The 24,465-nt window shown below is 33.1% G+C and overlaps 1 long non-coding RNA gene across 1 annotated transcript; it reads right to left on the bottom strand.

Moving 5' to 3' along the window:
- Positions 1-211: 211 nt before the first annotated feature.
- On the bottom strand, positions 212-23,877 carry LOC143224276 (uncharacterized). The gene is made up of 3 exons (XR_013013309.1): positions 23,713-23,877; positions 23,486-23,600; positions 212-419 (listed from the first exon to the last, which is right to left on the bottom strand). It is a non-coding gene; the product is annotated as an uncharacterized LOC143224276 (long non-coding RNA).
- Between the last annotated feature and the right edge of the window lie 588 nt (positions 23,878-24,465).

The raw sequence follows: 24,465 nt of genomic DNA, 5'->3' as shown, positions 1-24,465 counted from the left end.
ATCGTTTCCTGCGATCACAGTCATGGAAAGCAAATCAGGAGATTTCTCATTACAAATACAGATAATATTGAATATTCACGAAGATCAGGGGCAGACAGCTGAATGACAAGCTGGGATCTCACAAAAGTAAACAAACAAACATTATTATTTTGTGATTTTATTAGAGTATAAAGCATGAAAATATGAAACTCGAAAAGATAAATAAGAAATATGTGCGTGAAATATTCAACACGACACCCACGATGTTTCTGGTTCTTAGATGGAAAACAACATATCAGCTATACACTAACATCCAATGAAATGTACTATCCATATAAAAGAGAATGTATAATAAAGTTATAAGTAGATTTGCAAAAATATTGATGTTTGACCAGTACACATTGTGGACAAGGTGTTGAGCACGATGACTCTTGTTGTTACTAAATATAAGAAAGACGGATTTCTAATGAAAATGTTAAAACTGTTAAACACATAAAATAAAGAACAAGCGATCAAAGACAGATCTGACGTAATTGATTTAACCTTACATTTAAACATAATGAGGAGTAACTGTCACTAGAAGAGTTCGTTCTGGTCAGTCCATACTGTACTTTAAGGAGACATTTAACAACAAAAGTCTAGATGTCAAACAATAGTCTACAATTCAAAGAAAGAAATTTATTTCATCTCTTAGTAACAGTGATTTGTATTTCGTGTTACTAAGAATCAAAGAAATGAAGAATTAGGCCGAAGTAAAAAATAACCAAACTGTATTAGGACTCGATGTTTTTAGTACAATATTTAAAGTAACAAAATTGATTTATTTTTCTATTCTTATCACTATTCCAGTGTGTTTCAAGTTTATCTTGTAATTTTTGTTAGAGTTTTAAATGGTCTCCATTAGATATCGAGTACAATGAATTAAAGAAAATACTTTTTGAATAATGGGATACAGTAACACGTGAAATACAACACTGGTGAATAGTGGAAATCAATTTCTCTAAAAACACAAACTTTCCAAGAGTTATCAGAAGAAAGAATAAAGTACCTTACAATTAACACTGAAAACCTAACATCCTTGCAAAATATTTGTTAATAAAAATAATAAAAAAGTATTTGAAAATAGTGCACTTCGTTTTATGACCCAACATCTGGAAGGCAAATACTTTAATATATATCATATATAAAGAGCATTGGTTAACAATTAAGATATTTTCCTCCCCACTACCAATCTTTTATATGATATCAAGAAGGAAGGATGGAAAGGAAATCAAATATCATTGAAAACTAACCTTACAGCAAACGGTCAATCCAACAGAAGTCAGAAGATGCTGCTGTGATACAATATCCTTTGCGAGCCTAAAGTATCAAAAGACATTAGACGAACTTAAAAACTTGCATTAGTGGTTTAGATCAGAATCTTGTGAAAAAAAAAAAACTTATCAGAAAAGAATGATGACGTATACTCATAACACGTATAATTTTCTTTGTTTTTGCTACTTTTGTTTCTATTCAGCTCACATGCTTTCAATCATACAATTACAACAGTAATATTCAGTCTCCAACGAACAAATATTTTGCTCTGAAGTTTTATACTTATCTCTTACAATATAAGTCTGTGTCAATATATGAAAATAAGGTTTTAAAAATTCTTTTAACTTTCTTTTTTAAATTTAACTTCAATTTTGAAGGCTAATTGTGAGAAGAAATTATTTTCTTTAATTTCAGTTCACAACAAAAAGTTTTTTTTTTCCGTTATGAAACGAGCTTTTTCTTCACATACAATTCACGCAAAGTTTTCAAGTACGACGCAATTATTTCAAAATACAAAACATTTTTTTCGCACACGGACGATATCATTTTATTAATAACACAGATACGAATTATTTAATTAATTCTAAGCCATATTTAGTCAAGTAAATGATGTCACGTAACTCAAATGTTAATTATATTCTAATGCAGAGAATAGCAAATTGAGCCTTTTGTTCTTAATCATGTTATTAAGTTTCGAGACATTTCTTTCTTATTTGCATGTTAAAGTCACGAAACAGTTTGAAACTAGATTGTTATATACTATTCTGGATGCATTGAGCAAACGAAATATAACATGGTTATCGCATTTTTCAGGAAAGCAAATTCAAAAAAGAAAGCGAAGAATATATTTCTCTCTTTCATCGATAGTAAAATGTACAAAAAATTCCGCCTTAACAGGTGTTTTCAAAAAAAGAGTTAATCGTTGTTATGATACAATACCTACTCCAAACACTTTATAGAAAGACCTAAAGATTGTGTTAAATTCAAATCTTTAAGTATCTGTTAAAGAAACTGTAATTTTTAAATGGGTGTTACACTTGACTTAAAATCGTCAAAACACACAATAGCTGAAAAATTTTGTAAAAGTACATTGAAAGAGTCAAGATAGTGACTGGACTTTCAAAGCAGTGACTGGACTAGAAGATTTAGAAAACAAGGTAAAATGTAAATCTAAAGTCATTTTCCCAAGACAATAGTTTACGAATACAGAGATGTAGAATAAGTTTGGATTGTGAAGATAAGGAAGAATTGGTAAAAATGATAATGAATGAGCAAATCGTTCATACTGTAACATAATAAAGGGCTGGTAAAACGAAACTGAATGAGCAAATCGTTCATACAGTTGTATAAAAATGGATTGGTAAAAAGATACTGAATGAGCAAATTGTTCATACTGTAGTAAAAGAAATGTTGATAAAAAGATACTGAAGGAGCAAATCGTTCATACTGTAGTACAAAAAAGGGTTGGTAAAAAGATATTGAATGAGAAAAATGTTCATACTGTAATACAAGGAAAGTTTAGTAAAAAGATATTAAATGAGCAAAAAGTTCATACTTTAATATAAAAAAGAGTTGGTAAAACGAAACTGAATGAGCAAATCGTTCATACTGTAATACAAGGAAGGTCTTGTAAAATGATATTGAATGAGCAAATCGTTCATACTGTTCTATAAGGTAGAATTGGTAGAAAGATACTGAATGAACAAATAGTTCATACTGTGGTATAAAAAGGGCTAGTAAAAATACTTAATGAGCATATGGTTTATACTGTAATACAAGGAAGTATTGGTAAAGAGATACTGAATGAGAAAATCGTTCATGCTGTAATACAATAAAGGGTTGATAAAAGGATACTGAATGAGCAAATCATTCATACTGTTGTATCTGGTAGGACTGGTAATAAGATACTGAATTAGCAAATTGTTAATGCTGCAATATAAAGAAAGTCTAGTAAAAAGATACTGAATGAGCAAATCGTTCATACTGTGGTAAAAGGAAGTGCTAGTAAAAATATACTGAATGAGCAAATCTTTCATACTGAGGTATAAGGAAGGGCTAGTAAAAATATACTGAATGAGCAAATCGTTGATATTGTATTACAAGGAAGGTATAGTAAAAAGATACAAAATGAGCAAACCGTTCATACTTTTATACAAGGAAAGGTTGGTAAAAAGATACTGAATGAGCAAATCGTTCATACTTTAATATAAGGAAGGGTTGGTAGAACGAAAGTGAATGAGCAAATCGTTCATACTGTTGTATAAGGAAGCATTAGTAGAAAGATACTGAATAAACAAATAGTTCATATTGTGGTATAAGGAAGGGCTAATAAAAAATACTTAATGAGCAAATCGTTCATACTCTAATACTCTAATATAAGGAAGTGTTGGTAAAACGAACTAAATGGGCTAATCGTTCATACTGTGGTATGAGGAAGAATTGGTAAAAAAATACTGAATGAGCAAATCGTTGATACTGTAATACAAAGAAGGGTTCATAAAGCGAACTAAATGAACAAATTGTTCATACTGTAGTATGAGGGAGGGTTGGTAAAAAGATACTGATTGAGCAAATAGTAAATCCTGTGGTATAAGGAAGTGCTAGTAAAACTATACTGAATGAGCAAATCGTTCATACTGTTGGAAAGGAAGGGTTGGTTTAAACGAACTGAAAGAGCAAATCGTTCATACTGTAGTACAAGTAAGGGTTGGGAAAAAGATACTAAACAAAGAAATAGTTCAAACTGTAATATAAGGAAGGGCTAGTAAAAAGATACTGAATAAGCAAATCGTTGGTATTGTATTACAAAAAAGGTCTAGTAAAAAGATACTGAATGAGCAAATCGTTCATATTGTCGTTTTAAGGAAGGGCTAATAAAAAGATACTCAAATTACAATTTGAACGATTTTCTCAATCAGTATCTTTTTACCAACCCTACCTTATATTACAGTAAGAACAATTTGCTCATTCAGTATGTTTTTACCAGACTTTCCTTGTATTACTGTATAAACGATTTGCTTTCAGTATCTTTTTATTAGCCCTTCCTTAAAACGACAATATGAACTATTTGCTCACTCAGTATCTTTTTACCAATCCTTCTTTATACAACAGAATGAACGAATTGCTCATTCAGTATCTTTTTACCAATTCTTTTTTATACTACAATATGAACAATTTGCTCATTCAGTATCTTTTTATTAGCCTTCCTTATATTCTAATATGAACGATTTGTTCATTCAGTATCTTTTTACCAATTCTTTTTTATACTACAATATGAACGATTTGCTCATTCAGTATCTTTTTATTAGCCTTCCTTATATTCTAATATGATCGATTGGCTCATTTAGTATCTTTTTACCAACTCTTTTTTATTTTAAAGTATGAACTTTTTGCTCATTTAATATCTTTTTACTAAACTTTCCTTGTATTACAGTATGAACATTTTTCTCATTCAGTATCTTTTTATTAACCCTCTTTTGTACTACAGTAGGAACGATTTGCTCATTCAGTTTCTTTTTACCCACATTCCTTGTACTACAGTATGAACAAGTTGCTCATTCAGTACCTTTTTACCAATCCCTCCTTACACTATAGTATGAACGATTTGCTCAATCGGTATCTTTTTACCAACCCTTTATTCTATTACAGTATGAACAGTTTGCTCATTCAGTATCTTTTTACTAGACCTTTTTTGTAATACAATACCAACGATTTGCTTATTCAGTATCTTTTTACTAGCCCTTCCTTATATTACAGTTTGAACTATTTCTTTGTTTAGTATCTTTTTCCCAACCCTTACTTGTACTACAGTATGAACGATTTGCTCTTTCAGTTCGTTTAAACCAACCCTTCCTTTCCTACAGTATGAACGATTTGCTCATTCAGTATAGTTTTACTAGCACTTCCTTATACCACAGGATTTACTATTTGCTCAATCAGTATCTTTTTACCAACCCTCCCTCACACTACAGTATGAACAATTTGCTCATTTAGTTCGCTTTATGAACCCTTCTTTGTATTACAGTATCAACGATTTGCTCATTCAGTATTTTTTTACCAATTCTTCCTCATACCACAGTATGAACGATTAGCCCATTTAGTTCGTTTTACCAACACTTCCTTATATTAGAGTATTAGAGTATGAACGATTTGCTCATTAAGTACTTTTTACTAGCCCTTCCTTATATCACAGTATGAACTATTTGTTCATTCAGTATCTTTCTATCAATTCTACCTTATAGAACAGTATGAACGATTTGCTCACTCATTTTCGTTTTACCAACCCTTCCTTTTATCAAATTATGAACGATTTGCTCATTCAGTATCATTTTACCAACCCTTCCTTACATTACAATATGAAAGATTTGCTCATACAGTATCTTTTTACTAATCTTTCCTTATACAACAGTATGAACGATTTGCTCATTCAGTTTCGTTTTACCAACCCTTCCTTTTATCAAATTATGAACGATTTGCTCATTCAATATCATTTTACAAGACCTTCCTTGTATTACAGTATGAACGATTTGCTCATTCAGTTTCGTTTTACCAACTCTTTTTTATATTAAAGTATGAACTTTTTGCTCATTTAATATCCTTTTACTAAACTTTCCTTGTATTACAGTATGAACATTTTTCTCATTCAATATCTTTTTACCAACCCTTTTTTGTACTACAGTATGAACAATTTGCTCATTTAGTTCGCTTTATGAACCCTTCTTTGTATTACAGTATCAACGATTTGCTCATTCAGTATTTTTTTACCAATTCTTCCTCATACCACAGTATGAACGATTAGCCCATTTAGTTCGTTTTACCAACACTTCCTTATATTAAAGTATGAACGATTTGCTCATTCAGTATCTTTTTACCAACCTTTCCTTGTATAAAAGTATGAACGGTTTGCTCATTTTGTATCTTTTTACTATACCTTCCTTGTAATACAATATCAACGATTTGCTCATTCAGTATATTTTTACTAGCCCTTCCTTATACCACAGTAAGGAAGGGTTGGTAAAAAGATACTGAATAAACAAATCGTTCATATTAGATTATAAGGAAGGGTTGGTAAAACGAAACTGAATAAGCATATCGTTCATATTGTAGTATAAAAAAGGATTGGTAAAAAGATACTGAATGAGCAAACAGTTCATACTGTGGTATAAGGAATGGCTAATAAAAAGATACTGAATGAGCAAATCGTTTATGCAGTAATACAAGAAAGGTCTGGTAAAAACATACTGAATGAGCAAATTGTTCATACTGTGGTATAAGGAAGGGCTGTTTAAAAGATACTGAATGAGCAAATCATTCCTACTGTAGTACAAAAACGAGTTGGTAAAAAGATACTGAATGAGAAAAATGTTCACACTGTAATACACGGAAAGTTTAGTAAAAAGATATTGAATGAGCAAAAAGTTCATACTTTAATATAAAAAAGAGTTGGTAAAACGAAACTGAATGAGCAAATTGTTCATACTGTTGTATAAGGAAGGATTGGTAGAAAGATACTGAACGAACAAATAGTAAATCCTGTGGTATAAGGAAGTGCTAGTAAAACTACACTGAATGAGCAAATCGTTCATACTGTAGGAAAGCATGGGTTGGTTTAAACGAACTGAATGAGCAAATCGTTCATACTGTAGTAAAAGGAAGGGTTGGGAAAAAGATACTAAACAAAGAAATATATCAAACTGTAATATAAAAAAGGGCTAGTAAAAAGATACTAAATAAACAAATCGTTCATACTGTAATGCAAGGAAGGGTTAATGAAGAGATACTGAATGAGCAAATTTTTATACTGTAATTTAAGGAAGGATTGGTAAAACGAAACTGAATGAGCAAATCGTTCATACTGTTGTATAAGGAAAGATTGGTAAAACGATACTGAATGAGCAAATTGTTCATACTGTAATGTAAGGAAGGGTTGGAAAAGCGAAATGAATGAGCAAATTGTTCATACTGTAGTATAGGGGAGGGTTGGTAAAAAGACACTGAATGAGCAATTTTTACTACTGTAATACAAGGAAGTGTAGTAAAAAGATACTGAATGAGCATATCGTTCGTACCGTAGTATAAGGAAGGGTTGGTAAAACGAAACTGAACAAGCAAATCGTTCATACTGTAGTGTAAGGAAGGTCTTTTAAAAAATTTTTGAATGAGCAATTCGTTCATACTGTAGTACAAGGATATGTTAGTAAAAACAGATTGAATGAGCCAATCGTTCATACTTTAATACAAGGAAAGGTTGGTACAAAGATACTGAATGAGCAAATCGTTCATACTGTAATATAAAGAAAGGTTAATAAAACGATCTGAGTGAGCAAATCGTTCATACTTTAGTATAAGAAAGGATTGGAAGAAAGATACTGAATGAACAAATAGTTGATACTGTGGTATAAGGAAGGGATATTAAAAAATATTTAATGAGCAAATCGTTGATACTCTAATATATATTAAGTGTTGATGAAACGAACTGAATGAGCAAATGGTTGACACTGTGGTATAAGGAAGGTCTAGTAAAAAGATACTGAATGAGTAAACCGTTCATACTGTAATGCAATGAAGGGTTGGTAAAAAGATACTGAATGAGCAAACTGTTCATATTGTAGTGTAAGGAAGTGTTTATAAAAAGATACTGAATGATCAAATCGTTCATACTGTAATAGAAGGAAAGGTTGGTAAAAACCTACTGAATGAGTAAATAGTTCATCCTGTGGTATAAGGAAGGGCTAGTAAAAAGATGCTGAATGAGCAAATTGTTCATACTGTAATACAATGAAGGGTTGGTACAAAGATAGTGAATGAGCAAATCGTTCATACTGTTATACAAAAAAGGGTTGGTAAAAACATACTGAATGGGCAAATCGTTCATACTGTTATACAAAAAAGGGTTGGTAAAAACATACTGAATGGGCAAATAGTTCATACTGTAGTATAAGGAAGGGCTGATTAAAAGATACTGAATGAACAAATCGTTCCGACTGTAGTACAAAAAAGAGTTGATAAAAAGATAATAAATGAGAAAAATGTTCATACTGTAATACAAGGAAAGTCTAGTAAAAAGATACTGAATGAGCAAAAAGATCATACTTTAATATAAAAAAGGGTTGGTAAAACAAAACTGAATGATCAAATCTTTCATACTGTAAAATATGGAAGGGTTGGTAAAACGAAAATGAATGAGCAAATCTTTCACACTGTAGTATAAAAAAGGATTGGTAAAAAGATACTGAGTGAGCAAATAGTTCATACTGTCGTATAAGGAAGGGCTAAGAAAAAGGTACTGAATGAGCAAATCGTTTATACAGTAATACAAGGAAGGTCTGGTAAAAACATACTGAATGAGCAAATTGTTCTTACTGTAATATAAGGTAGGGTTGGTACATAGATACTGAATGAGTAAATCGTTCTTACTGTAATATAAGGAAGGGTTGGTAAAAAGATACTGATTGAGCAAATTGTTTATACTGTAATACAAGGAATGTCTAGTAAAAAGATATTGAATGAGCAAATCGTTCATACTGTAGTACAAGGATATGTTGGTAAAAAGATACTGAATGAGGAAATCGTTCATACTGTAGTATAAGGAAGGGTTGGTTTAAACGAACTGAATGAGCAAATCGTTCATACTGTAGTACAAGGAAGGGTTGGTAAAAAGATACTAAAGGAACAAATAGTTCAAACTCTGGTATAAGGAAGGTCTAGTGAAAAGATACTGAATGTACAAATCGTTCATTCTATAATATAAAGAATGGTTGGTAAAATGAAACTGAATGAGCAAATCGTTAATACTGTTGTATAAGGAAGGATTGATAAAAAGATTCTGACTGAGCAAATCGTTCATACTGTAATATAAGGAAGGGCAAATAAAAGATAGTGAATGAGAAAATTTTTCATACCATAATATAAATTTGAAAAAAAAACAACAGTTATTTGAAATTGACGAGTGGCGAAGATTGTTTAGAATACGAAGTAAACCATTTATTAGGTTTTTAAATCATATGGAATTATCATTAATTTGTTATCCATGTAGATCTTAACTAAAAATCATTCCAGTGATAAATATAGCTAATTAAATATAGTTATATTAAGCTATTACTTATAATGATTTTAAAGGAATTGTTTTATCATCTGGGCCGCGCTTGTTGTGAGCTACATTTTCAGCGTAATTCCATTTCTCAAATAATTTGGTCTTCTGTCTCAAACCATCTTATAGTGTAAATGGTTTTTCACTTATAGTTCTATTAGAATTTTTCGTTGGCGTCAATCTCGGAAGTGTAAGGATGGATAAAACAGCTTGGGTGTAGTTTAAAGTCTTGAAGAAAATGGATGAAACAGCTTGGGTGTAGTGTAAAGTCTTGAAGAAAATGGATGAAACAGCTTGGGTGTAGTGTAAAGTCTTGAAGAAAATGGATGAAACAGCTTGGGTGTAGTGTAAAGTCTTGAAGAAAATGGATGAAACAGCTTGGGTGTAGTGTAAAGTCTTGAAGAAAATGTACTTGTTCACCTCAAAGGAAGGAGAGAATTATGTCGTTTCTTAATTTAGAGTAGAAGAAAGAAAAATGTAGATAAAAATAAGATTTTTATAACATTGTGTAAAGTGCGTTTTGAAGAGTTTGAGAGAAAGATCCGAATTATATGAAATTACTAAAGATGTAGCGATATGTACATTATAGAGTTTGTAAAAATGCAAAGAAAAATATAGGGTTGATGAATTAATCCCGAGTAGAAGACATGATGGAAGAAGTTGCTTAGAGTAATTAGCGTGTAGAACATGTTACACACATTTACAAGTGTAGGATGGATGAAGTGCAAACTGAGAAAAAATGATACATTTACATGACAGTTCAGAATGAATGAAGTAATAAGTGCAGAAAAGTGTGAAATGAGTAGTAACTGGTGTTAAAGTCGTCTCAAGTATAAAAGGATTCAGCGCAGAGAGTTTCTGGAGCATAATGCCGAGCTTTACACAGAAGTAGTCCTAGTGTCAAAGTAGGTTATGAAAACACTTGTCAAATATTTACCTAAAATTAGCAGGTGAATGACGTTTTACAGATTAAAGTGATAATTGGGTAATTGGATAACTGAATGATTAATGTTTTCCACATCGGGATGAAATTGGTTTATTTTCTTACCAAGATGAAACTGGTTTATTGTCTCATGTTGAAACTGGTTTATTTTTTCACTATGATGAAACGGTTTACTCTCTCATAATATTGAAACTGGTCTATTGTTTCACCAAGATGAAGTTGGTTTACTGTTTCACCAAGATGAAGTTGGTTTACTGTTTCACCAAGATGAAATTGGTTTACTTTCACCGAGATGAAGTTGGTTTACTGTTTCACCATGATGAAGTTGGTTTATTGTTTCACCAAGATAAAGTTGGTTTATTTTTTCACCAAGATGAAGTTGGTTTACTGTCTTATGGGATTTAAATAATCAAGCGTGCTTTAAAATGTGCGATATGCAACAAACACTATGAACAACTTTTCTCTTAACGGCCACAACATCCCAAGGAAGGAAATACAAAAAAAATCAGGGATAAGAGGCAGATGCAACTAACTGACGGTACCTTTCGTTCACTAAACCAATATCAAGCACTTTAGAAAATAAACCTCGTGCTGTGTTCTTTTTCTTCGTGTTACGTTTGAGAAATGAGATTAGTGAAGCTTCTCCAGATAGTTTGAGCACTTACTAAATATGGACGTTAGATGTTTGTAATATTTCCTTAAGTGCAGCACTAACTATCGAAATGTAGCCAAGCTGGTATTGATATTCTCCTAGATTTCTCCTCAGTTTTGGTAATAAATATCAGTGTATTGATGCTATCGCGAATATATCTTCAGGGTGGTGTAAATATTTATTATGGAACATTTTCGCCCTTCGGTGTCTCGGCAGCAAGCTTTATATTTTATAAAGCTAACATTTGGGGATCAATTCCCGTGATGGGTACAGAACAGATGGCTCTTTTTATAGTGCTTAACATCAAGTAAACAAAATAGGGCTAACAGACATCAGAAATACTTTTAACTGTGGTACTAAGTTGTTGTTGTTTTGAATTAAGCACAAAGCTACACAATGGGCTATCTGTGCTCTGCCCACCACGGGTATCGAAACCCGGATTTTAGCGTGCAAGTCCGCAGACATACCGCTGAGCCACTGGGGGGCGTGGTACTAAGTGACAAAATATAAAGAAGCATCTGGTAGTATGCTTTCAGATGGTGAAACTGTTCTTGAGATGGATGTCAGATAATAGACCTACTCCATCAGTTTGGTGGTAATTATCAGAATGTGTTATTCGTCACAGACATTAAAAGGTTAAATGCACTGGTCGATCATGAAGATTCGTAAATAAAGTAAGGTTCATCATGGCAAGTTTTTGAAATAATAATAATCAATGAAACTAAAAACAATGCTTTAGTATCGTCTCTTTGTGTTTCTTACACTTATTTTGTTCAGTTTAAATAATAATAATGAAAACGAAGTAAAACGACTGTGGCAATGAACGGCGAAGTAAAAATACAAACGAGATTTAGGAGAGTGAATTGTTATTGAATAAATGTTACTCTAACAAGTTCTGAATTCAGATTGGAAAACCCTTTTCTTTTCAGTAAAGTGAATTTGTTACTTTCATGTCTACTTCGATTGTTTTTGTAATTCTGACGTTCTTTATTTATTTATTTTGTAATGTCGGATGTTAAAAGCAATGTAGGGGACCTCCGGTTTCTTTTGTGAACTACAAAATATACTTATAGTACATCTAGTAATGTTTGATGGAATAGCTTAGAAGGAATTCTGAACATTGGCATTAAGCCTAAACAGAAACATTACTGACATTATAAATCAACTGCTCGGAGTTTTAATCAAGAATGACATGAGCGCGTGTTTCATAAAGTTCCAGTTTGTAGGAGGGGTTTGTAAACTCCTTCTGCAGAGGTCACTCAGACACGTCAATAAATCAAGACATATCATCGATACACTTCGAGAACCAGCTATACTTAATTATAATGTCTTGTCGAAAACAAATCAAAGCAAACCAAATGCAACACCAAACTACGTTCTTGTTGTAGAGATTTCTTCTTTAAGTTTCTACAAAATGTATTTACTTAAGTAGGCAAAGGTAGGAAATATTGCCTGTGTTTGTTTCTGGTACTCGAGCAAAACCTGAACAACAATCACCTGTCCATAGCCGTTCATAATTTTGAGCTAACAAACTAAAGGATAGTCAAAAGAGCTCACCGCCAACTTTTGAGTTACTCTAATCACATAGTGGTATTTGATATTCCCTCTTCTAATCCATTCACGTTTCCAAATTGTGGAGCACAATTTAGCACAAGTGGTAAGAAAACCATATTATTTTGGTTTCATAGTCTGGCATACTAAACATTTATCTATTAATTAATGAAGATACGTACCATTAAGCGGCCCGGCATGGACAAGCGTGTTAAGGCGTGCGATTCGTAATCTGAGGTTTGCGGGTTCGAATCCTGTTGCACCAAACATGCTCGCCCTTTCAGCCGTGGGAGTGTTATAATGTGACGGTCAATCGCACTATTCGTTGGTAAAAGAGTAGCCCAAGAGTTGGCGGTGGGTGGTGATGACTAGCTGTCTTCCCTCTAGTCTTACACTGCTAAATTAGGGATGGCTAGCACAGATAGCCCTCGAGTAGCTTTGTGCGAAATTAAAAAAAACAAACAAACATTCCTTTAAATGATTAGCGTGATTTATTATATATTACTATTATATTATTATATATTATTATTATCACGCTAATCATTTAACGGTATGTTTGTTTGTTATATATATATATATATATATAGCAAGCAAAAGCACCCGCCCCCAAATTACAAACTTTGACAATCTTGTTTGTAATGTATTATCTACGTTACTAACGTGTCTTATTTAAATGCTTGACACTTTACAGTGACTTTTGAAGTTCTCATGTTTGATTAACTAAATGACAGCTGGCAAGATAAGTAAAACAAAATAAACTATTACATATTGTTTATGTGTTATGTTACTTCTCATGTAATGCTTTTGATAAAAGAAACGAAGACAATAGTAGCACTCAATAATCATCTTTCTTTAATTTTTTAGCAAACATATTTTATCAGAAACTGATATTTTCTATATAAAAGAGTTATTTTTCTGAAGACTTGCCACATTTCGTGAAGATACATAAATCGTATCGTATCGCAGCAGGTGAAGTATCGATACAATGTACCACGGCTTCTCCATATGATATCGTATCGCTCTAACTCTACACCTTTAAAAAAGTACCAACTCCCAGTCGTGGGAAAAGTGTAAGTTAATCTATTAATTTAAGTTATTTTATTGACTTCAAAGAGGTTAATTGTGTTGCGCTCTTGGCTTCTTTCAGAGTCAAACCTCTGAGTTACTTGTACAGTCCACTGCAAAAAGTAATTTTTGAACATTTCGGTCATGCTAACAGCCACTCAACAACAACATACGTTAAATCTACATTTTGATTCTTTGCGTTACGTCACATTTTAAAATATGAATGATAATGTGGTTTTTTCCAAATAATTTAGTGTAGAATATTTTGCTTGCGAAATAAAATTTGGCATCAACATTATTCATGTCTGTTCTCCTGTCATTTCATAAGTGAATGTTAAACTTTGCGTGCATGCGCAGCTTTTCAAATAAAGTGCAGAAAACCGTCGCCTAAACGAGAGACAGACGAACACTCGAGCAGACACCACGTTTTACAATATAAGATATATGTATGTAAAATTTAAATTGACTTTCTTCATTTGGAACTTCAGTTTGTTGTGCTAAGAAAATTAAGGAAAAAAATTACCAGAACTTTAATCATAAACACAGTAAAATCGCATTTCACGGAAACAAAAGAAATGGGAAAATATTAAATATTAAATATCAAATGAAAACGAACAACAAAATGTGAATTAAAAGTCAAAAACAAATTACGAAAGATGTAAAGAAATTGAGCTTTGTAAAAATTACACTGTGTAACACAAATTTTGTTCCTGGGTAGTATGTGTTATTTCTTAATTGCTTGTGTTGTAAAAGTATTGAAAATTGCCATTATTCTCTTTAAACTTTGCTTTTGTGACCTGGATAATGAAATTTAGAAATTAACCTATTTTCTATTTAAAAATGGGCAAATTTGCACATTTTCATTTACATAATGTCTGAATAAAACAACATATGAATAAAGATATACATGTATTTTATACTAAAGTTATACAAAAAATGAACAAAAATGTTTAGAAGTGAGTAGTTTTTCGAGATTTGCGACTGTAATGTAAATCACTTTCACGTATCAGCCCTCAAATATAGTCTCTCATCATGTTTTTGTTATACGCTCCTTGGTAGCGGCGTTCAAAGTCCAGTATATCTTGGTGAAAGTGCTTGTCTTACTCCTCCGAGTATGCTCCCATGTTCTCCTTGAATTTATCAAGATGAGCATCAAGGATATAGACTTTCAGGGACATCCTGCAGCCCATTTTGCCATAGTTCTTCACCTGACTCTCAATCAGTTCAACATAATTTTCGGCCTTTTAACTGACCCAGAAGCCCCGAACCACTGCGACAAAGCTGCCCTAAGCTTTTTTTCCTTCCTACTGAGCTCGCTTCTTGGGGAATTATGTGTACTTCAGGATCTTCTTCATTTGTGGTCCAACGGAGACACCAGCTTTGACCTTTACCTCAGACAACTTAAGGAAGAAGTCTCGAAGGTACTTGAAGGCTGCAGACTCCTTATCAAGAGTTGTGGCAAACTATTTCATAAGACCCAATTTTATGTGTAATGGGGAAACAACACCTTCAGATAGGTCTATGTGTTTACTTAGGCAGCTAGAACTAAACTGAAGTGGTGAGTGGTGAGCTCTTGTATATATACATATATATATTACTATGGAGAAAATTCTAGATCGAGAAAATTCTCTATGAGCTAATCAGCACTGAATCTACCTGGAATGTTCTGGAAAATGGGTAAATTGGAAAACTTCAATACCCGGGTCACAAAACCAAAGTTTGAAGGAAAAAATAGGTCTTTTCGATTTACTTTGAGCATAAGCAATCGGGAAATAACACTTTCTGCCCAGAAACAAGAAAAAGTAAAAAAATTGTTACATACTGTTATTAGTTTCTCACTTTCCAAGAAAGCAGTTCTATAGTTTACCCTTATCAACAACACTACAGGACAAGAGGCCTGGTATGGCCAGGTGGTTAGAGCGTTTCACTCATAATATGATGGTTGAGGGTTCATATTTCCGTCATACCAAATATGTTCACATCTTCAACCGTGGCGCTATATAATGTAATGGTAAATCCCACTATTCGTTGATAAAAGAGCAGCCCAAGAGTTGGCGGTGGGTGGCGATGACTAGCTGCATTCCCTCTAGTCTCACACTGCTAAATTATTGATGGCTAGCGCAGATAGCCTTCGTGTAGCTTTGCGCGAAATTAAAAACAAACAAACAAAGGACAAAAAAATTATCTTCTTCAAACTATATAGTAGTGGAAGCAAGATACATTATAAATATAGTATCTTAACAGTTGAATCAGATATCCACTACGATATCATTGTGGGTCTTCATAATAATCCTAAATACTTTAGAAAAGTATGTGCAATTGTACAAATGTCGCACGTAGTATTGTCAACTGTTTCCTTTCCAGGAAGAATTCACGTTTATAGTACGAAGCAAGAACTCTTGTGTTTCATTCAAGTTTAAAATGCAGAACAGTGAACTCTTTTACATTTCAATACAATTAGAATTTCCATATTCGTTATTTTATACACTTCACTGTACGAAATACTACCAAACGTAAAAGTAACGCTTCTTGTAAAGAAGTGTTTTGCTATTCAAGCCTCATTTTAACGAGGAACTACGCATACCTTCAATGTTAATTCCAGCCTAGACTTTGTTGCTAATATTTGTAGAAACCCGAAGTACTTTTCCAATGAAATAGATCGTTCCATTTTTACAAGTAATGACTACAGGTATCATAATAATAACAAACTAACGAATATAATTTTTAACACCGTTTCAACTCCAGACTGTTGGTCATCCGTAAACTTTACGAAATATAAGAAAGTTATCAGTTCTGAAGATATAAATTTGCAGAAGTATTTATGGGATTTATTACGATATTTTTATCCTTATTTTGTAAATGATTAATCACACAATAATATAATCCATGGCATGCAAACTTGTAAATGATAAATAGCCATTTATTTTGGGGCAATGAAAAATTCCAAAAACTGGTTGCACCACAAAACGAGCAAAGACTCTTACTACTTATAATTAACGTAGTTAGTATGTTAAGCTGATTCTTTTTATTATATCAGGTCATTCCTTAAGTAATGTCCGATTTTAGGTTCAGTAAAAAGAGAAAGGATTTCAAACGCTTTTAATGTTATTTAATCAATAATGTATGTTCCATTATTATTAATTACTTCCTGCCAATGATTTAGAAGTTTCTAAATGCCACTTCTATAAAATTCTTGGAGTTTGGGAGAAAAGAATGGAGAAAAGGTAGTTTTTCCATCAATATAAATCTGCAAACTTTGGATTACATGATAATCAGATGGGGCAAGGTTTGGAGAATAAGGAGGATATGGAAGTATTTCCCCAGTCTAGCTCTTCAATCTTTGCAGATGTGATCCTTGCTGTATGGGGCTGTGCATTATCCTGATGTAACACAACACCTTTACAACTGATGAAAGCAACATTCAGTTGCTCTAACTGTTGACAGTAGAAGTCTGATGTAATTATTACATTGAGTGGCAGCAAATCAATGTGGATCATACCAACAATATTCCACCAAATGCTTATCAAGACGTTATTAGGGTGGAGGTCTACTTTGGGCTGTGCTTTAGCCATTTTACATGCGCTGACCCACTGTCTGCAGTGCTTAACATTTTTATAAGATATCCATTTTTCATCTCCAGTCACTAACCTGTCCATAAAAGGTGTTACGTTCATGAGGGTGTAGAAAAGTGCAAATGTTCACTCTTGTTCTAATGTTGGCTTTTGTCAAATCATGGGGGACTCATTTTCCAAGTTTTAACACCTTTCCAAGCTGTTCCAGATGACGGTGAACTGTTGAATGGGTTGAATTAAGCTTCTGTGCTAGTTCTTCAACTGTTACAGCACAATCTTCATCAAGTACAGCCAGAAGCGAGACATAATTAAATTCAACAGGACGACCTGAATGTGGTGCATCACTTAAGCTGTAGTCATCTGATCTGAACTTCTGAAACCACCTTCGACATTTTCATTCGTTGAGACACTCAGCACCATGAACACATTGAATGTTTTGTGTAGCTTCTGCTGCACTATTGCCTTTTTATAAACTCACAAAGCATTATATGCCTTATGTGCTCCTCAGACACATTTATCTTCATGAGGGGTTATTTGATTAATGATCTGAAAAAGTGGAGTTGGATTAGTTTATTTTATTTGTCTGAACATTTTTATACGTGTCCTATCACATATTTTAGTCATTAAAGCCTTCTACAAAGACAGAAATGATGATGCATTTTCTTTATTAAATTTTCGGACACTGATAACGGGATGACTTGATAGAAACGGTAAGCTACTACACTTTGGAGGTGACCACCTGGTTAATTGTATCATGGATAGCATTGACAACAAAGTTATGATTAATTTTAAAACATTCTCTGTAGAGATACTTATAATCTTACAAATATGAGCTTTCAAGTTCCTCAAGAAAACCCAGGTAGAAACACTTAAAAACAATGTGACTGATTATGTTATAATGTACTCCCCCCAATAAAAAAAGATGAATTAATTTTCTTTTCATGTTCAACACTAAATTTTATGTTTGCTGTTCGAATAGTTTGTAAATTCCCTAAAGGTGAGTGAGTTCCTAAGACATTAACGTGAAGTTTCACAATGTTTATGCGCTCACAGCCATCAGTAATTTTAAACTGACTAGGAGAGGAGGCAGCTAGCCAATAGTATTCACTGACAACTTTCGTGGTACTGATAGAATAGCGGAATTTGACTGTCATGTTTGTAACGCACTCACAGACTCAAAGTAGGATGCACGATTTTATGGTTGTAAGTAATGGATCCTTGGATATATAGTCCAGACCGCTAGTCATCAAGGTCACCCAGTCCCTTTTGATTAATAAAGTGACGTCAACACAGTAAAGCGGTTTGAGGTGAACAAAGTAGACTTGTCATCGTTGTTTCTCATGATTGGTCAAAATACGTTAATTAGAGCAAATGGAAGTCTAGATCCCTACTAATCCTCATCAGTTTGATAATAAATTAATTCATTAAACATAAAGAAAACTTTAAAAAATATTAACTTATAGAAAATGTGTTTAAGAGAAAATTTATAACATGAAAAGGTTCTGGTATTGCCTGGTGGCTAGAGCCCTCGACTTGCAACCCATTGACAGCAGGTTCGAATCTCATCACCGAATATGCTCGCCCTCTCAATCCTAAAAACATTGTAATGCGCGGTCAATCTCACTTTTTGGTGATAAAGAGTAGTCCTAGAATATGTGGATGATGGTGTTGACAAGCTGTTTTTTCTTTAGTCCATTACTTCAAAATTGTTGATAATTAGCGCAGATAGCCTTCAACTAGTTTTTGTGAAGTTCAAACAAACTAGAATATGAGAAAAAACTACAAGTGTAATGTATAAATCAATGACATAAAGATGTTCTTGTAGATCAAAACTAGCAGTCTACATATCGTGAAACTTCCGATTTTATACAGAATTAAAAAACTTCAAATTAGATCTCTTTTGGAAAATCTGTCATAAAGCTGTCAAACAACTTGTCTGTAAATTAGACTCCTAGACAATTACTCCTAGTAATGATGGTTATCTGCACAACACAGCTGTTAATAAACGTTAGTATATCTAATGTTCAAGAACGTAATATGGAGTTGAAGGTGAAAACTGAAGCGTGACAAAAGATCGCCATATTTTCAAATTAATACCTGCTCTTTCCTCGAACGAGTCAATGTGTTATATTCACCACAGAGGACTCGCTTCATCTGTGGAACAAGAGGTTTAGTGTAACATCACCGAATATGATGATGCTTGAGTTGTTGTATGGGAAAGCCGCACCACGATTATTTTGATGGTGGTTTATTTTTGGTTTGCAAGAGCTCCACTGTTAATACTCTTAACATAGTTTACCGCGTCGATATCCATGGTGGACAGAACACAGATGGCCCCTTGTATAGCCTTACGCTTAAGAATAACAATCCAACACTCGTGTTTCGTAATTTAGTGATTATTCTAAATAAAACTTAAATCTGTTAAGCCATTCAGACCTTGTTAGGTGTCATTACGACCAAAATACCATTAACAACATGGATATCCAAATGCTAAATCATGACAACCTAATCAATACCAGTTTCATACACTCAGAATTGTTTTCATTATAATTCGTACTATCATAAACTTTCACTTCTATTGACTATCATTTTGAAGTACAACTTAAGGTTACTTTACCACTAGCGCTAATACACTTAAGGCTTAAAAGCATTTTTTGGTATTTTAATGTATTTTAACGTTATTCATACAGTTGAACTGTCATGAAGGTCATGCTCATTTCAAATGTAAAATACATTTAATACACTATGATGTTTGAATCTAGATTAGATTCTAAGAATAAAACAGATTAAAGTTGGTTTTAATCAAGGCTACTTTTACAAAGCCAACATTGTTTGAATATAGATTGTATAAATAACATAATATACTATATGGCAAAACTTTAGTTCAGACCTAACAATCAATAAAAAAACATCATTTTAATTTATAATCAACTTTAAAAATTCACACTGGACAACACAGGCTATCATGAACGGATAGTTTCAGTCTCCGAAACTTGTAGAACAACCAATTTTTCTTTAAATATTCATGCCTTATCTTATACTTTCCAAAAGAATCTCCATAAATAAACCGACGTCATTTTATTTTTAATCTTACATCTTTGTTCAGCGAGTTAATAGGAAACAATTCTATGCAAAGTTCTAAATTGAACACCCAACTAAAGGATAGGAGTTCGATGAATAAAAATAAATTCGAACATTAACTATAGGTTCTGAAATAATGAAGTTTGCTATCGCACGATACTAACTAAATATTTATATTCTGCAAAGTGGGAAAGAAAGAAATATTGATTTCTTTCACTGAAATGTCACGTACGTTCTTCCTAGAAATCCCAGATTTTTTTAAGACTTAGTTTTAGTTTGAGGTTTCTGTTTTGTTCAGAGTGGTTTAGGTTATTTTGAAAGATATTTTTGTTGCTTATATGGATAAACTATTGAACGTATACGATCAGTAGAAATATAAGGCCAACATAATAGAGAAATGTGCAAGATAAAGATGGTTCTGGGTGAGGATCTACAAGGTGTTTGGAGGCCATAACTCCTACTACGCCCATAAAAAAAAAAAATGTTATTACTTTTCCAGAGAAATCTCACGATCATTAAAAACTCGTTACAAAACTCAATCAATCAATCCATACCTTGTTCTCGCAAATGTCATTACATTAAAAGAAAGGAGACTTGCCTTCGACGCTCTTCGACATTTCTAAATGTGTACAATTGTGAATATCGTAAAAATTCAGCGTAAAACTACATCTTTTGTCAAGACAACATAATTACGAAATGACAGTAGTTACTGAAAGCTTAGGGTTAATAAAATAATAAAAAACATAACACTACAAACGATTGCTGTGTTCACACGATGCTCTATTTACATGGCAAAAAAAGTCTAGTGCAATTACTCTTTCATTATTTTTGTAGATCTGTTAAAGATTTTTGCTGAAAGATGTATTGCTTCATTAAACGAAAGCCTTGTTAATAAATGAAAATGATAGAATAATCTTTCCCTTTTCCTTCACCCATTAAACTAAAATTGCTTTCAATCCAAACTCATCTGTCTGGGCAACATACTTTCTTACTGCGTTACAATAATTATGTTTGAATAGGACGCCAGATGACATTCGTGTTTCATAAAACATAATTGTTAAAAATTAAGATTATGTTAACATAGAAGTAAAATTTAAGTGATCTGCGAACATATTTGAAATAACTTAAATTAACAAACACAGAAATAAAATCAAATGTATAGATAGCGCTGATGGCACTTGGATACCTTTTATGCAACTCCAATGAAGACGATGAAAGAAAGATTGAACAAAGAAATATGACACTACATTTCTACTTTAAAGTTCGGATTTCGAACTTTAAATGTTGATTTGCAAGAAGCAATATATAAATTAGACAAAATATATTAGAAATCTGGAGAAAAGTAAAGCCTTTTTTCAAAGTAAAGTTTATACGTTCACTCTGACAAAAAGATAATACTCCACAAATCATTATTTTAGGTTTAAATTTCTATTGAATTTGACAGAGATTTTTTTAAATTTCGCGCAAAGCTACTCAAGGACTATCTACACTAGTCGTTCCTAATTTAGCAGTGTAAGACTAGAGAGAAGGCAGCTAGTCATCACCACCCACTGCCAACTCTTGGGATACTCTTTTACCAACGAATAGTGGGAGTGACCAAACATTATAACGCCTCCACGGCTGAAAGGACGAGCATGTTTGGTGTAAGGGGGATTCCAACCCGCGACCGTCAGCTTACGAGTCGCATGCCTTAACCACCTGGCTATGCCAGGGCCTTTCTGGTGTTTTTTTATTCTAACGTTACATCAATCAATGCAATAATTCCCAAACTTGTGAATCAACTGTGGTTGTCAACTTACTGTCATAGTAGATAATGGATGTTGAAATAGCACTCAAATGTGTTGGGAGATATCCCTGCTATTAGACAAAATCCAAACGTTGTTGTTATTAAACTAGTGAGTCGTGTCGTGCAAAGTCAAATAAATTTACGAAGCTGAGTGCTTACACTCACATCAAATAAATTTACGAAGCCGAGTGCTTACACTCACGTCAAATAAATGTACGAAGCCGAGTGCTTACACTCACATCAAATAAATGTACGAAGCTGAGTGCTTACACCCACATCAAATAAATGTACGAAGCTGAGTGCTTACACCCACATCATATAAATGTACGAAGCCGAGTGCTTACACTCACATCATATAAATGTACGAAGCCGAGTGTTTACACCCACATCATATAAATGTACGAAGCCGAGTGCTTACACCCACATCATATAAATGTACGAAGCCTAGTGCTTACACTCACATCATATAAATGTACGAAGCCGAGTGCTTACACTCACATCATATAAATGTACGAAGCCGAGTGCTTACACCCACATCATATAAATGTACGAAGCCGAGTGCTCACACCCACAACATCTCAACTCCTACTGCCTTTCTCCAGTTGTAAGAAGGTAGTTACCCCTAAATGTCTTAAAGTAGAAACAAAACCACCCTACCATTTCTTTTAAACTCCCAATCTCGAACCTTAGAACAACAAAAAATATATTAAGTAGGACTATATAGAGCCACAAACACACACAATACAATAATCACTGAACCACAGATCGATATAAACGAAAGAAATAGAAATAAATGTGACTAGATGGTGGATTATTTGATGGTACAATATCACAGAAAATGCAAACATGAGAATACGTTTTATAGCAAACTCGGATTGTGAGAACTTTGCAAATAAGATTACATTACAGTTTCATTTTGTCATACAAAACATCAATGCACGGTTGTTAACTGTTGTATTACAAGTCCTGTAGTTTAATTTAGTCTACTTGTTTTGTCTCCTTTCTTAAATTCTGTTCTTATATAAAGCACCAAGAACATCCGTATAGAGGCTTTTAGTATGTCAAATCATATGTTCAAATGTTGAACCAGTGTTTTTGCGGTCAACATGTCGCTTCACCTCATTTTCTGAATGCTTGGGATCTTGGTCTTATTGGAGGACAAATCTCCATCTGACAAGTCGTAATCAGAGGAATGACGTAATTGGTCAGGATGTGCATGTATTTGTCTCTAGTCAAAGTATCATCAATTTTATTTAAATCATCAACACAATGCTTTCCTCATATCGTACTGATCTCCACCATGTTTAATTATAGATGTCGTAATATCCATCCCCTCTCTACAATTATCCACTGTTTCCGAACATTTCTAACCTGAATTAAGCAGTAAACAGAACATGTTTTCAGCTTTATTTAGTAAGCTATTTCTTATCCCACATTAATGTAGTAGCATTACCTTAGTTCTCTTGACAATGGTACTTTTAGAGCATAGAGAGAGACTGCTTCATGGTACTGTACATCTTATGTTCTCAACAATGATTGGCTTTCTGGTTCATCATTTCCTCCGAATGCTAGTAAAAGTCAGTTCAAGTAAAAGATAAGTAATTAGTATTAAAAGTAAATTAATACTGTGTCATTACTATTAATCTTAATTTGTAAATAAATAAAACTGATTATACTTACATTTTTATTATCTTAATTCAATTATTCTTCATACAATTAATTGATGATATAATTAAGGACGTAACCACATCTGTGGTATCCCGCTGACCCAACGAGCTCTGGTATTAGCGAAAGGACTCGTGAGCACTAGTTATGATAGATATAGCGTAGATAACATATTTTTACCTATTTGTCTTTGTGTTTTCGTGGAACAACACTCACATCTGAAACTACAGCAAGCTCAGTACTCGAGCGTTGATCCTTTGCCAAAAACTTGCCCCGAAACACTTAACATCATTTCTGGATAGCTGCGGGTTTTTACTTCAACAATTAACAACGATATCAGCTTCAAGCACATTCTTTAGAGTCTTAAATACAGCTCTTAATAAAACATGTACTTTTCCTACGCTTTTACGAATGGAATATCCTTGATCAACCAAAACCTTATTTCATGTTCGATTTCTACGTACGAATTTGGAATACTACAATTGGGTATAGAGTGATTACCCGTTTACTTATATTCTAAGCTATGATTAATTGGATGGCAACCAATCAAATTATAAACTATTAGCACATTATTATATATTGGTGCAGTTTATTTTTATGTGATAAAGGGGTAACATTACCGTATTACATGGCTTTGTATTCCCTTTTTTTCCTCATCATTTCCAGAGTTATTTCTAACACTGCACAGACAAGGCATGACCAATAAAAACAAAACAAACAACAACAAATGTCTGATAACAATTGGTAACTAAAACTTTGGTATCTATT

The sequence above is a fragment of the Tachypleus tridentatus genome, chromosome 8, assembly GCF_004210375.1.
Source record: "Tachypleus tridentatus isolate NWPU-2018 chromosome 8, ASM421037v1, whole genome shotgun sequence".
NCBI lineage: Eukaryota > Metazoa > Arthropoda > Merostomata > Xiphosura > Limulidae > Tachypleus > Tachypleus tridentatus.
This window is presented reverse-complemented; position numbering and strand designations above follow the sequence as displayed.